The sequence below is a fragment of the Trichomycterus rosablanca genome, chromosome 26 (genome assembly GCF_030014385.1).
Source record: "Trichomycterus rosablanca isolate fTriRos1 chromosome 26, fTriRos1.hap1, whole genome shotgun sequence".
In the NCBI taxonomy this organism is placed as follows: Eukaryota; Metazoa; Chordata; class Actinopteri; order Siluriformes; family Trichomycteridae; genus Trichomycterus; species Trichomycterus rosablanca.
In genome coordinates this window covers 13,747,410-13,764,153 of record NC_086013.1, presented here as the reverse complement: position 1 = coordinate 13,764,153, position 16,744 = coordinate 13,747,410, and positions in this window count along the sequence as shown.

Sequence of the window (16,744 nt, the reverse complement as noted above, 5' to 3'; positions counted from 1 at the left end):
ATGAAATGTAACTCCCCAACACCTGCTGCACTCATGCAGCCCCAGACCATGGCATTCCCACCACCATGCTTGACTGTAGGCATGACGCACTTATCTTTGTACTCCTCACCTGATTGCCGCCACACATGCTTGAGACCATCTGAACCAAACAAATTAATCTTGGTCTCATCAGACCATAGGACATGGTTCCAGTAATCCATGTCCTTTGTTGACATGTCTTCAGCAAACTGTTTGCGGGCTTTCTTGTGTAGAGACTTCAGAAGAGGCTTCCTTCTGGGGTGACAGCCATGCAGACCAATTTGATGTAGTGTGCGGCGTATGGTCTGAGCACTGACAGGCTGACCCCCCACCTTTTCAATCTCTGCAGCAATGCTGACAGCACTCCTGCACCTATCTTTCAAAGACAGCAGTTGGATGTGACGCTGAGCACGTGCACTCAGCTTCTTTGGACGACCAACGCGAGGTCTGTTCTGAGTGGACCCTGCTCTTTTAAAACGCTGGATAATCTTGGCCACTGTGCTGCAGCTCAGTTTCAGGGTGTTGGCAATCTTCTTGTAGCCTTGGCCATCTTCATGTAGCGCAATAATTCGTCTTTTAAGATCCTCAGAGAGTTCTTTGCCATGAGGTGCCATGTTGGAACTTTCAGTGACCAGTATGAGAGAGTGTGAGAGCTGTACTACTAAATTGAACACACCTGCTCCCTATGCACACCTGAGACCTAGTAACACTAACAAATCACATGACATTTTGGAGGGAAAATGACAAGCAGTGCTCAATTTGGACATTTAGGGGTGTAGTCTCTTAGGGGTGTACTCACTTTTGTTGCCGGTGGTTTAGACATTAATGGCTGTATATCGAGTTATTTTGAGGGAAGAGTAAATTTACACTGTTATATAAGCTGCACACAGACTACTTTTCATTGTGTCAAAGTGTCATTTTGTTAGTGTTGTCCCATGAAAAGATATACTTAAATATCTGCAGAAATGTGAGGGGTGTACTCACTTTTGTGATACACTGTATAGGGGTTGCCACAGCTGATCTAGCCTGAATACCTGGTTGCAACCCTTGTATTTCTATCTGGGCTTGGGACCAGCATTAAATCCGCTCTGACAAGTATGCCTCCCTATGGCTATGCTGCTTTGGCCACCCCCTACCCCACTTCTATCCCCTGGATCAAGGCCAGCAATCATGCATAGACATGATTGCCCCCACTTGCCTGGACTTTAGCCAATCATGATCATGCAGTTGCCTGGTTACCCGGTAGGACCACTGAGAATCGAACCCTGGATGCCCAAATCTAAGCAGCAGTGGGTTAATCACTTTTTTTCCATTGTTATGAAGGTTGTCAATAATTTAAGGTCTGACTGTAATTTTTAGTTTGTTAAATACTACAGTAAACTTTTTTAGTCTGAAATGTGAATAATTAATCAATATGTTTGATAAGTGCAGTACAATGTCTAAATAACTTTAATACACATTAATTAATAATCATGATTGTTGATGATGTTGATTGATTAACTGATGGTGCCTAGGTAGCTGAGCAGTCTAAAGTGCTAGGCCAGTATCGCCAGCATGGGTGGGCACTTGACAAAATTAACTGAGAAGGGAGGGTGTGCCGGATGGAAAATCACCTTCTTGCAACTGCAACAGCAACTCTTACTAACTGTTTAAGGTGGTAAGTCAGTAAGGGTGTCATACAACTGGCAGAGATCACCATTTGGAAGATGATGAATTAATAAATAATCATAAATTACATATGCATAAATACCTATTAATAACAAAATGCACTTATCATTTTTCTAACAAACTGTAGAAAACTTGATCAGGCTGTTGAATTCAATGCAGGCATCAAATTAAAATGACAATTTGAAGTTTACCATTTTCACCACTTGCTTCTCTAATTCCCAGTTTACTGTTAGGTACTGCAGCAGTGCTGTTTATCTCCCTGGATGATGGTTTAATTACACTTATCCATCCATTAAGCGTGAGCTTTTGCTTTGCTGTTTAATTCTCAGGGGGACTCTTACCAACACTCTTACCGACACCACTGACCTGAGAAACTGTGTAACTCTATGTTATGTACAATTGGTCGTTAAGGTTTTAATAGCAAAATAAAGGCAAATTCAATAGTGTATTCACATCTGCTTTATGCAATCTGTCAAGTAAAGTCCTTGTGTTTCTAGGTAAAGTCAACCTTGCATAGCTGCTTCTGCTATTCCTATATTTTATACTGCAGTAGCTCAATAAGCAGAACTCTCAGCTATCAACTGAAAGTCTTTGTTAAACAGCCACTGTTGGGCCTTTAATCCTCTCAGCTCTAGAGATGACCCTGCACTTTGAATTCAGCTTCTAACTAAGATTGAATATGCAAAAAAAAGAATATCATTGTAGTGTATGTGTATATATAATGATAAAGGCATTCTTTTATACTGATGACACACAACTTTGCTTTCTTTATTTCTTTTTTCATGCATTTTCTCCCTTTAGCGCGTCCAATTTTTACCCAATTGCATTACGCTTCCTCTCTACTGGTGCTGACCCCCTCCCCTGATTGAGGAGAGCGAACTGACACACATCCCCTCTGATAAGTGAGCAGTAGCCGAGTGCATTTTGTCACCTGCACCAGCCGAGTTCATATGCGAATCAGCCCTGTGCACAGAGAGCCACACCCTGATCAGCATTATTCCTCTACTCTGTGCAGACATCAATGTATTCGAAATCCCAGCTCTGGTGTGCTAGCGTATTTTATGGCTGTGCCACCTGATTGGCCTTCCTTTATTTCTTAGACACATCTCAGCATGCCTGAAATAAGTTATAGGTCATTAAGTCAAATCATGACTCAAAGCTAAACCCCAGTAAGGGTGAATTTGAATTGCTAGAATGGGATATGAGCAAATCTCTGATCACACCAACTTAAAATGCTGGAAACAGTAAAACCTTTCTGAACTTTGTTGTCGTATGTTGCTAACCTGACCGTGTCTAACAGGATTTTCCTTAACATCATTAAAGGAATTAAGTCAGGCTTTCCATGAAGGCCAATCAGGTGCTAAACCAATATGTTAACTGTCCATCCTGGAGGTTCTTATTGTGTGTATTATTAGACTGCTGCAACTGATGTAGAATGATTGGTCTTTAATCTACTAATATGTCCATAAAGGATTTTTAGCACTTTCTGGTTTACTGGGTTAAACCCTCCAACAGACTACATATCCACTGAGCCTGGTCAGTCTTGGTACACCCTTTACAGGGTAATGGAAGGCAAGTATCAAGCCACTTATCTGTGCTACATTTTTAGCTGTTTTTAAATGATGAGTAAAGACCCACTTGTTTACTCATTACTTTAATATGCAAAAACTGGTGCATTTACTTATTATTATTGTTATTATTATTATTATTTTAAATATTACTTGTACCTTCTATTTTTCTACTGTTATGAAACACTTGTTTAGCCTAATCAATTAAAAGAGAGATGCCATATATTAAGTAATTTAGAAAGGATTAGTAGGATTAGAATTTTTGCTTTGGTCACTGGAGGAAAATGAAAGCGGTTGCTGTAGTCTTGGATTTCTCTCTCTCTCTCTCTCTCTCTCTCTCTCTCTCACACACACACACACACACACACACACACACTTGGAGAGTTAATACAACAGGGAGCAATCATTGTGTAAGGTAGAGTAACTCCATTTTGACTCCATTTGAGTGGCTTCAAAGGCACTTTTCACCCACAGAGAAAATACATTTAAGATGCATTTAAACACAACTACACGCTACTTAATGCTAACAGATAATGCAGAAGCCTGAAATTCTCAGAAAGACACCTTAACCAGATCCAACACACACAGCGCTGTGCCGATATATTCATTTGAACAGCTTTTAAGGTTGTTTCTGTATTTAGATTAATCCAGCAATTCTGATAATAAAGTTTATTAACACATTTAGTTTAATGATGATTCTCACATTTTGAACCAGTAGAGAAGAGATTGGTCTACCACTCCAAACAGCCTGTTAGGTCTAAAACCAGAGCTAGACTCATATGCACATATCTCACTCATATTGCACTTTCCATTTCAGTTAGGCCTGACAGGTTACCAGCAAATATTGACAAAGTGCATGAAAGGGCATTCTGCTTCCCAAACTGGACTTTTATTAAAACAGTGCACTGTCGAAAACAAAAATAAATGAAAGTGACTGTCAACGACATTTAACTGACAAAATGTGTTTTTATACAGTAGCGTAAAAATTACATGTACTAGCCGCTCAGGTGGCGCAGCGGTAAAAAGAAAACGCGCTGCAACCAGGGCTGGATTCTGAGAGCGTGGTATCGAATCCAGCCTTGCTTTACCGGTTCGAAGCTGAGTGGCTATATGAGCAACGATTGGCCGGTTGCTCATGTGGGGGGTGGGACAAAGAACCGGATGTGGGTCTCTCTCTGTCAGAATGCGATTGCGTTCTCTGCCAGCTGATTGGAGGCGCTTACACAGAGATGGGAGAGGGTGCCCTTAGGGTGTGTCTCTCCGCATGCAACGCTAGGTGGCAAAAAACTCGTCAATGCGTGGGTGGCAAAGATGCATCTGGCTGCTGCTCGTGTTTCGGAGGGGATACGGGTTAGCGTCAATCACCTCCGTCAGGGCAGGGTTCGGCATAGACAGAGAGGAAGCACGATGCTAATTGAACAATTGGATGCACTAAAAAGGGGAGAAAAAGGGGTAAAAAAAAAAAAAAATTACATGTACTTCTACAGTTGAATAAAGACTCAAGAGATTTAACAAATCACAGTTTTATTTGTTTTACTGCATTTTACAAAATACCCCAACTTTTGTGGAAATGATTATAGAACCATTCTTTTAAAGGTTCTGTAAATAAAGAAAAACAGACAGTTGCTATTTTCCTAATAAACACCTCAGTAGCCGTCGGGAGGTGAATTAAGTGTAGCTCTCAGCATGCATCGCAATGTCCTCTTTTCAAGATTCACTTTCTCTGCTACTTTAATCTCCAATAGTGAAGCTCTGTCTCCCAACGTGGCAGTAATGGCACAGTAATTGAATCAGATGTGAGATGCAGGGCTCAGCGGGAGCAGGAAAATAATGTTGTGTTGGCTGTGACACTGGACCTGATAGCCAATTGAATTATGTTTATACCGGGGATCTTTCATTTTTGGTGCACATTATAACGGTGGGTTATTTGTGAGAAATGAAAACCCAAGACCATTATACACCAAGCTGCCTGAGTATTAGATAAACCTACATAAACTGCCAACCAAAGACCTGATTTACTACAGGTCTGTGTATGCAAAAATGTAAAGTAGAAATGTCCACTGAGATTTACCAGCTGGATCTATGGTGTGTTTCATCTTTTAAATAAAACCAATTTAGTTTTTATCTGCAGTTTTAAATGAACTTAAATAAAGTGTTGCTTCTTTAGAGTAAAAAATACCGGAAAGTGTCAATCCAAATGGATCATTTAACACCTGCAAGCAGGACCAGGTAGAAATCTGTTAGAGGCTTTTTTAAGTATAAATGTTTATATATTTGGAGGAATGTTATGCCTGAACAACATTGTATGAATAGTTTTTGCAGAGATATGAACAACTCAGTGTATTTTTACAATATGATACATTGTGTTTTTTTTTTTTTTTTTTTTATAAAACTGTATCTCCTTTATACGTTTTGTGAATTGGTATGAAGTTGGTTATTAAGCTGGATTTCCCATCTTGCATTGTAAGCAACCTTTCTACAAAACCCCAGACTTTAAGAGATGAGAGTCGTTACCTGTGACTGCAGGAGTTTATTGTATTTTCTACAAGAGATCCACACGTCCATACCATCAGATTAAAGGATTGAAGGATTTCTCATCTCCGGTGGTGAGATACTAACAAAAGGACAACACAAAAGGGCATGACATTAATGACACTGGTATTAGCAACATGAGTTGCTATGGCAGCAATATAGTAAGAAGAAAGTGGCAAAAATGAATCCAGCACACTAGCACACTGCTAATCTGCTAATCTCTGATCAGCATTACATGCTCAAAACTATGCAAATGATGTTATTTCAAATCCATAGACATTAATATAAAGTTAAACCCTAATTGGTGCTTTCACTACAGGGATTTTTAAACATGTCTGTTTAGCTGCAAGATCATTCTAAAGTCATGCTGTGTTTGTTATAAAGGTCTAGCTCACTTCAGGTATGGAATATACGGTAAAATTAGCCTTATTAATAAGAAATAAACTGTAAATAGACACTATCACTATCAGATGCATAACACTTTACTGGCTTGTTCTTTTGAGGCGCAGCACAGAGATAATCATGTGTGTAGAGAAGCACACTTTTATATTGACTATGGAATCACCAAAGGAATAAAATGCACTCAATACGTAAACACATACATTAAACATTGTCAGCAAACTACACCACCGAAAAGCCTGTTACACTAGCAATCCTACAGCAATTCAGTTAGCAACTGGTTATTCAAAAAAAAAAATTCTGTGGACGCAGGGGTGGGGCGTGTCAAAACACAAACGAGAATTTTTGAACATGAAGCCTTGCACCGCCGCTGGGTGTTCTAGGTTTACATTCAACCCTTAGCTGTAGCCGTAGCTGTGCCGTGTGTTGTAGCTTCCATTTATTCTATCATTTAATTTATGAGTGTAATTTAATGAATTCAGTGAAATGTAGAACTTTTCTTTAAATATCGATGAAATCTGTGATTGTTGAAAAACGAGGTCAATAAAATTAAGCACATTTTTCTGAAATGAACTAAATGAGTAGGTTTGCGAGGACCTGTGAATTGGCAGTCTGTCCAGGTCAGGTTTCTGCTTTGTACACAGTGTTTCAGTGTTTTCTGACCAGGATAATGAGTTTAGTGTCAAAAAATTGGTGGTGGTTTACTACTCAGAACAGGAAAACAGCTTTTCCACACTTACTCCAGAAAATAGCTTGTCACTTACATCAAATTATTATTTTTCACATTGTAATCTCAGGTATGGGTTGGGTGTGCTTGTACTTTATAAATTCTGTCCCTGAGAGGCATGAAGTAGGTAAACAAGAATATAAGGACAGTGTAAAGCACCTTTCTCACATCCACACAAGGTCAGAAAAAAAAGCATAAAGAAAATACAACAAAAAAAACCCACAGTCATTCCAAAGCTGTATTCACACTCCTACTGGCCACGGTCACTGGCCTTTTATCCTGCAGGGTCAAGTATAAGTGCAACACTCAATTTCTCTAATCATTTCTCTATGGTAATCAATTAGTTATACCACTTGCTTGGTACGTGTTTTTTACTTTACAGTATTCTCACTAGGTAGTAATAGGATCTCATGGGTAATTTCCTTTTTATGTCTGTGTCTGGAACTATTTGTTCCCTGCATGTAGTGTTGAGTTGAACATTGTGTCCACCTTGCAGGATCTAGCTACCTTGTGGAGGACAAAAGTACCAAGTGTGGGTTTCCTCATGGTACTTTAGCTCCAACCTATCAAAAGCTTGTATGAGGTAAAAAGAACACTCCACATGGTTTATGGCTGTGAATGAATAAATGAGCGTAATGACCTGTGTACAAAGTGAGGTACATAAAGTTATGGTTTAATGAGCAAGGCTTGACCTCAATCTGGACGTTGATTGCAAGCCCGCATCAGTGGATTTAGTCACAAATGCTTTTTTTGGATGAACAGGCACAAATACAGCCTGACTAAAGTGTTTGCTGATTACATTACCAAAGAAAAAGCAAGAGCGAAGGCTTTTTTGCATGACATCCTATGACAATGCATTGCTTGCCTGACTGTGGCAATGTAAATCAAGATTTGGACTCATTATTTTTTTTTTTATTGATTATATCTGACCATTAACTTTTCACCCATCAGTTTGGGTTTTTATCATGACTTTGAGAAGAGACTATTGTTCCATGTGCTTTGTAATTGGGTGAAGTCAAACTAGCCCTATTTATAATGGGCACAGTGAAGTCACTAGCTATAATCACTGACAAGGCATTTGGATAAATTACAATATAGAACTTCTACACCAACAATCTGCAATCCCAATTATTACAGTGAGTTACTGGATCTATGTTTTTGACCAGGCAGATCATAAGGAACCCATAACAGAGACAAACAAATGTTATTATTTGGGCCACACATCATTTTAATGTGGCTCCGCACACAGATGTATGTAAATTGGTGTAAGAGGAAGCATGTTATTATCATCAGCTTTCAATCAGTGTGGTGATCTACAATTCCTTTAGATTTACATGCAAATGCACAGAATTACCTTCATACATGTTCCTTCCAATCCACTTTGACAAAAAATATATAGAATACATGAATATAGTCACTGCTATTTTTGTTTGTTTGCTTTTTTAAGGCAAAGAAATCTGTTGTGGTTGCTGGCTGTGATTGTCTTTGTTTACATACAGGCTCCAGTAGTGTGAACTGTAATAAACTGAAAAATACAAATCACACGATACATCAAAAATGGTTTTATTTCAAAGACATGAAGGTTTATTTAATAATTTGTTGTAAAAATCTGTCTGATGGACAGATCTGGGTTTGCAGGATGGCAGGAAAGTGCTACAAAGACTGAAAGTAGTAAAATAATGATCTGTGGGTTTTATATCTCTAAAAAATGCATGGTAATTATTTGAGGCTATTGGTGCAGCAACGGGGGGCGTGGGAGGGTCAACTTAAGTATAACTGCCATTGATTTCAATATGATGTTGTGTCCACAAAGGTTTGTACATAAAGAGTAAAAAACTAATACTGTGGAATTACTTTCATATAAATAAACATTTTCTGCCACAGGACAGTGCTGAGTTTTGATGCTATTAATATAAACGCATGGCAATACATGCAAACATGCCACATTGGAGGGATTTTGATTGCACCCTATTACAGCAATTAGCAGGCAGTTTCAGAACCAATGTGTTTAGTAAACTACAGCTGTAGTAAATTATATGCTAATGTCAGATACAATGTGATCACAGACTGCAGTGAGAGATTATAAAGATTCACACTGCTTATCACTTTATCTACTGGACATCTCACAGCTAAGAGTCTTTTGTTTTTATTCTGTATGAATGTAGAAAAGCTGTACATTAAGTACACTCATTTGTTATCTAGAGTCTGTGTTTAAATTATATTTATACATAAATGACTTTAAAAATAGAGCAGGCATGAATAAAGTCTGAATTTGCATTGTAAGAGGAAGCTCATTGTTCTGGTACAGACTGGTGAGAACATGGATGGGTGACACGTTTATAAAGTCTTAGTGTCAAAGAGTCCTTAGAGACGAGGCGGCTGATTCTGTTTATGCACCTGCGAGGGATGAGGTAGGCTTCAGTGCCGTCTGTGATAATTATTCTATTCATTTAAAAACCTGATGGCTTTGTTTTCTTTCAGTCATCATTTTGTTAATAACACTCTGCACGAGTTAAAACAGGGTGGCGTCATAGAATGGGGCGCCAGTCCACCGCAGGGCAGACACACACACACATACACATACACACACCCTTTCACCTATAGGGCAATTCAGTGTCTCCAATTAACCTGACTGCATGTTTTTCGACTGTGGGAGGAAACCAGAGCTCCCGGAGGAAACCCACACAGACACCGGGAGAACATGCAAATTCCGCACAGAAAGGACCCGGACCGCCCCGCCTGGGAATCGAACCCAGGACCTTCTTGCTGTGAGGCGACAGTGCTACCCACCCAGCCACTGTGCCGTTTAAGTCTGTATACAAAAAAAATGTCACTTGCAAAACTGTAACAATTCTCAAATGATTAAAAACTGTAATTGAAAGAAAAGGTAATGTGACCCAGGAGTAAACATGCCTCCGTTCCAGAGTGTGGTGCACACATCAATTTCTAAATTGATATATATTTAACAAATATAATTCAAGTGAATCAATTCAAGTGACTAAACAAATTCAGATTTCATTTTTTTTTTTTTTGCATGTTTAGAAGATGTCCCAACTTTTCTAGAAATGGAGTTTGTAAAAAACACCAGCAAACTGATAATGTGATCCCAAAGAAATCAATTTATATTTGCAGTTGCCACTGACAACAGTTTTCTGCTCGCCAAGAGTAATGTTGTTGTACTGCCACAATCATGCCTCCAATCATTCCTATTACAGTGTACGGCTGCTTCATCACTATATAAATGCTGGCAAAAAATTCAATTGTGTTGTTTGTGGGTACAGAGAGAAAACAGTCCAACAGGCTGTTGTGTGACAAGCAATTTCACATTTTGCTTTTTTATTACAGGAATGTGCAGACATGATCCCATAAGAGTTTGGTTTATTATTGAGGCTGCCTTCAGGGTGAGGAGGTTGGACCTGCTTTCAGGATAAAAGGAATTAAAATAACTGCAGCATCATTGCAAATAAAAAAATAACAAGGGTTTCAGAGGGTAACACATAATGCAGCTGCGACTACTGACTGTACAGTCACAGTATGAATGAAGGTGATTGACATTGTGCTGGTTATTCACTGGTTAATCATGTCTCACTTCTCTTCTCTAACCCAACTACATGATGTAACTGTCATTTTCACCCTCTTTGTTCAAGTCAGACAGAAATTATCTTACAATGCAAAAAAAAACATCATGCTTTTTCAGAGCCCTTAATATGTGCCGCTTCAGCCCAGTACCGCCTACTGTTTCCACTGTACCTTTAACCAGAATAAATAAATAAATATCAAACAATGTGTTTTTTATTTCTTGTGTAAATGGCGCTTAAGGAAAACAGCAGTACTATGAAAAATAAAACAAAAACTTAAGTGCATTGACAGGAATTGCTGCTGACACAGATAAAAGCTGTAGCCTATAAATAACAATGCTTATAAATAATTCTGAGGGATCACAGTGATTCAAATGGAAGTTATTTTGTTTATTCTGTACAAAATAAGGTCCAAGAAACGTTACAGTTTCTCAAATTGGCCAGGGAAGTGAATCGTATTTGACCGTTTAGCATGCAATAAAACATTCTGTTGATGTATCCAGGAAACAAGACTGGGTTTCATCAGATAACAAATGAATTACAGCCAAAACCCCATAAAGAGCAGTATTGATTTTTAGTTTATATGCTTAGAGGTTCAGTCTGGAGCTGCACCCACAGTGGAAGTAAACACAACAGGTCTTCATGCATTCACACAGATCTCTGAGTAAACACAACAGGTCAGTGTGGACTTTTCTTATTCACCCCACTGCTTTAAGTCTTTCAGACATACTTGTTTGAAGAGCAAAGGGGCATTCTGAGAGAAGTCCCATTTTATAGTCCCAGTTTATAGTCTAACGTCTGAGGAGAAAAGGTTAAAAGTTCACTGTAATCCTGTATTCAGTTCAATACTTTTTAAGCAGTTAATGAAAGGGCTGAATTCAACAAAAGTATGTCAAGCTGTCAGAGAAATGCTCACTTTAAAAAGGCAGTGAACATTAGAATAATATGGTTGGCAAGATATCAACCAAAGTTGGTAAGAAACATCAATGTTTATGAGTAGATGCAATATTTACTACCTTTAAAAATGAATGAACTGTCAAATTTATCTCGCTCCAATACTAACTCCACTCCATTCGAGTGGAAGGTAAACCACAGCTAAAGTCAAAAGCTTACAAACACTTATACCATGGTAGTCTTATTAGTACCATGAATTCTTCTACTGTTCTCTTTTAAGACTAAATAATAAAGCAAAAACATTTTTACTCATTTGAGCTCAATCATATGTTTGATGTGGGTTTATTGTGGGTTCAGCTACACTGAGATGAACTGTATATGAATTGTCAGTTGTGTTGAGATGCCAGAACAAACTGGAGAGCTTTAGTGCTTTAACTGTGGCAAAACCAATTCACGAATAGACATGAAATGTCGTCTAAATGACCTGAATCGCTCCTGGTTTTAACACTAGAATGGCAGAAAAAGGTCTGACTTTTATTGTAATGTTTCATATTTTAGTCTAACGTATTAAATCAACATTACAACACAAAATGTTTTAGTAAGACCACAGCTGTCATACTGACCTATTACATTATAAACGATGCCTGGTCTTTTTTTTAACAGTCCAATGCAGTCCATTACACTGGCAATGTGACTGCATCTAGTTTAACTTAGAAACTAAAAAAATTAAATCTACAACAGCTGGTTCAGCTGGTTAGTGTTTCTGATTGGTTGATGCAAATGGCCATTTTTTTTGCTCTAGACAATAATAATAATAATAATTGTAATAATAAACATTTACATAATCAACATTTAGCCGATGCCTTTATTCAAAGCGACTTATAGTACAGTATACAATCTGAGCAATTTATGGTTAAGGGCCCAGCAGCAGAAACCAGCAGTGGTGGGGCTTGAACCAGCAACCTTCTGATTCTGACTAGTCCGGACCTTAACCGCTAATAATAATTACGTTCGTAATAACAGTGTTTGTTATATATGATGTATAAAATCTTGTATGTAACAGTCTATAAGAAATTTGGTACGATCTTATCAAGTCCATGTGGGCCTGGTTGAAGCCCCACCACTGACAAGTTGCCACTGTTGGGCCCTTGAGCACGGCCCTTAACCTTTAATTGCTTAGATAATATACTGTAAGTCGCTTTGGATAAAAGTGTCTGCTAAATTCTAAAACTGTAAATGTAAACAACTTGATGTTGCCCATAATAACTGGCAATGTACATGGTGTGAGATTAAAGCTATAAAGACATTCTGATGCCAAGATATAATTGTTGTCCTCAATGACACTAAAACTATCCTCCCCCTCCTCGTTTCATTTAAAATAAAAAATCTAATGGATCAGCAATAATGAACATGTTTTACAGCCTGGTTTGTTTTATGTTTTCCAGTAGTGCCAACGTAGTTTCCAGTAGTTGCTGGTGAAATTACCAGTTGTAAGGCATTTCAAATTGAGGCATTTCCCCCAAACTCTCAAAACAAACAGTAATAAGTTGCATTTGATTAAGACTTGACGCAAAGTGCTGTAACCAGTGAGAAGTGTAAATTAATACATCATTTACTGTGTTTGAAAATACAAAAAATAAGTTCAGCGACTCCATCTACTGGTAATACAGGCAATAACTTCTTTATTTACTTATTTCAAACGTGTTGTGGAATTAAAAGATGTGGACACACACTTTTGGCCATTTTACTATATATTAAATAACAAAAACTAGGTTAGAGTTCACCTTCATATTAATGTCTATGATTTTGAATATGAATGTGATTCTTAGGTGTCCACATACATTTGTCCACAGACAGTATAGGCTTGGAGCATCTTATTCTGCTGCATAGTGAAATAGTTAAACCCTCCAGCTTCTGGAATGCTTCTGCACACGATGAATGAACCATGTTAACAAGGACGTATCAGCACACAAGCATGAACATACCTACTGACTTTTTATAACATCTGCATGGTTAAGAACCCCTGATGCTTACGTTTGTTTACCAGTTTATTTCTCATGCAGAGCTGAGGACAATTTTGGAACAGCGTGCTGCCGAAACAAAGCAGAACAATGGATCAATTGTTACAAAATAAGAGCTAGTACAAGGACAGATGTTCACCATTCTGATGCAGCTCATAATGTGACGTTGTGCTTATTATACAAATGTTTGGACAGTTAATGACTCAATATAGTAAACAATTACTTACTTAATAGATCAGAATTGTAGTGATCAATACAAAGCACACAATGCATTTGACAGCAAACACTTTAGGGACTAAAGTAAACCAAAAAAACACATAATAATCATTGTGAAAATAAAAACACCCATCGAATTTAAAGATAGTTATTACAGAGTTTTTAATTTTTAGTATTTACATATGGGACCATATGGGATATTTGTATTTTGTGTTTGATAACATGCCTCATGTTTCAGTGGAACGCAGGTCTGTACTGCAGGCAGCCCAGTCAGGCACCTGCACTCTTTAATTATGCAGCCATGTTATCGTGATACAGAATGTGGCACTGTCATATTAATATAAGAATGGACAGCCCTGAATAAGTCTAAGAGCAGGATATGCACAGTGGTGCCCCCATAAATCCAACTTCATGCTGGTAACAATCTAAATATTTTTTTGTCCTCTTAGCAATTTACACTTACTGATTTTATAATTAAAGCTGCTTTGACAAACTTCAGTGACAACAGCTTCAGATTCCAGAACGTACATCTTGTACTGCATTATTAAATTATACATCTTACCTGGGGAGATCAGGTAATGCAGCAGTCTATCACGTTAGCCCTCCTCCTCTGATATTCGGGTTCCAAACTCAGTGGTGCTATCAGCCGACCAGGCATCTACACAGACTTGATTGTCCAGGGTATTTCTGTCTTGCACCTAGAGTTTCCTGGAGGAACCGGATTTGCCACAACTCCGACCAGGATGAAGCAGTTGATGGAAAAACTAGCTATTGTCCCCTCTTGGGTCAAGTGATGAGCCAATTAATAGTATCAAATAAACCACTCTGAACACAGAGACCTCAGAAATATTTATAAAATGTTTATTATCAATTTAGATGATTCAAATCAAACCATTTTGCACTTTCATGTCATAGAAACCTTAAAAACTTTATTTTAAAATCGACCTATAAAGACATCAGCTCTGCCAACCCTCAAAACTAAAAGCACGACGTCCCAGTGTAATCATCGGGTGCCTCTCTTTGAGGGCAATGTCCTTTCGGCAGAATGCATCATGCTCCGAAACTACACACAGCTCATTTATCATAAAGTACAGATATTGATAGAATAAATAAATATGACTTCAGGTTGCAATGTTCCCAAAAATGTTCCCATTACAAAAATGTGCTACATGGAAAAGGTCAGGTTCTTAAAACCTTCCTTTCTATGAAAATTTACTTTAATTTATGTGACAAAATGAATTCTGGCAAAGTTAAAGCGCAAAACCAGCTGTGGTTTAAAAATGTGTCACATGACACATCATTGATTGTAAAAATATGGTGGTGCGGTGGCACTACAGGAAGTGTGGGTGCTGCACAGCACCAAGGTTGTGGGGATGTGGGTATGCACCAAGGTGATGGTGGCGCGGTGGCACTACAGGAAGTGTGGGTGCTGCACAGCACCAAGGTTGTGGGGATGTGGGTATGATCTTTATTTGGCATGATCTTCCAATGTGTATGAGGGTTTTCTCAGGGTTCTTTGTTGTTTGTTTCACAAATAAAGTTATTTCAGTAGGTGGATTGACTGATCTACATTGCCACTGGATGTGTATGTATTTTGGATATACATGAAAACATCAGAACAGGAAACAATGGGATATGAGTAACTCTAGACGTAGCATGGTCATTGATGCCAGATGTGCTGATGTCCTAAGACTTTCAAACACAACAGTCTTCATAGTTTACACAGAATGTATCAAAAAGCATAAAACATCCAGAGATTGTCAGTTCTGTGGGTGGATTTGCCTTGATAATATGCTCTGCATATGTGGAGGTGTTGAAAACCCATGGTAAGATAAACAAAAGGTGACTGTTTTAAGGGTATATCACAGACAGTGACCAGTGCCGAGGATTAAGCCCAGATCACCAGGATTCTGGTGCTGTGCGACACCCACACAACCCAACATCATTCTGCACCATGGTGCCAGCCAGCCAGTAATAACATTATTACATGGCGTGCATAAAACCATTAAAATGGAAAAATATCAACATCTGACTGAAAAGCTTTAGGTTATATGCTTACATTGCAAAATACAATTTGATTTATCCAAGTGTTTGACATTTTTTACACTATTTTCTCATGTTCTGTTAACAAACGTACACTTTGGAGCATTAAAAGTAATTGGCAAGATTACAAAGTATTAAACAAAATCTAGATCTGGCAACTGCATCAAGCTAAACGGGTGCTGGTGGTTTACACCTGGTTTTGGGAGGAAACTGAATATACAGTATAAGCTGTACTTTTAATACCGCCACCCTGTTTGTGAGAACGTCCTATTATTTGTGTGATCCTCCCCATTGTTATTTGCATAAGGGTGAGAGGTGTTGCCATGTATAGGGCGTGTAAATTGCACATTTAGCACATTTAGTTACACTAAATTTTATGTTCCCTATATGGTCAAAAGTATGTGGACACCTGACCATAACCATGTTGGATTTCATTTCAATACCATAGATATTAAAGTGTTTGTGATGTCAGGCCTGGCTCACAGATAGTGTTCCAATTTAATGCTGAAACAGGAAATAGCCTACTACAGACTGTGGTAGCATGGTATGTCATGTCACTTCTGCGTCATTGCTTTGCAATGATTGGCTGCACAGGTGGGTCAGCTTTCTCCAATACCCTCTGTCTCATGTCACCTGTATTACATTAGCCCCTTATAATGGTATCGTCCTTGTAATTTTAAGGGATTTTTTTCTTGCCACTGTCGCTTTCGGCTTCGTCAACAGCGGGTTTTTGGTTTGTCTGTCCTGAATGCTCTAAAGCTGCTTTGAGACAATGTCTATTGTAAAAAAAACACTATACAAATAAATTTTACTTTACTTAATGCAATCCACTGACAACGTGATGTTGTCAATCCAGCTGATTCGTGGTCTTTCTTGTCTTTGGGTCCTTCCATGAGCCCACTAAATTATTGATTTTACACACTAGTTTGTGTGCAGCTGAAAAACTTAAACTTAATTTTTAAAACCTAATTTTTCTACAGACTCCAGGCCATATAATGTAGCATAAAAATGATGTTAAAATGGGCCTAATAAGCTTAATATATTGCATTTGCTACTACACACGAATACATCATTAAGAGA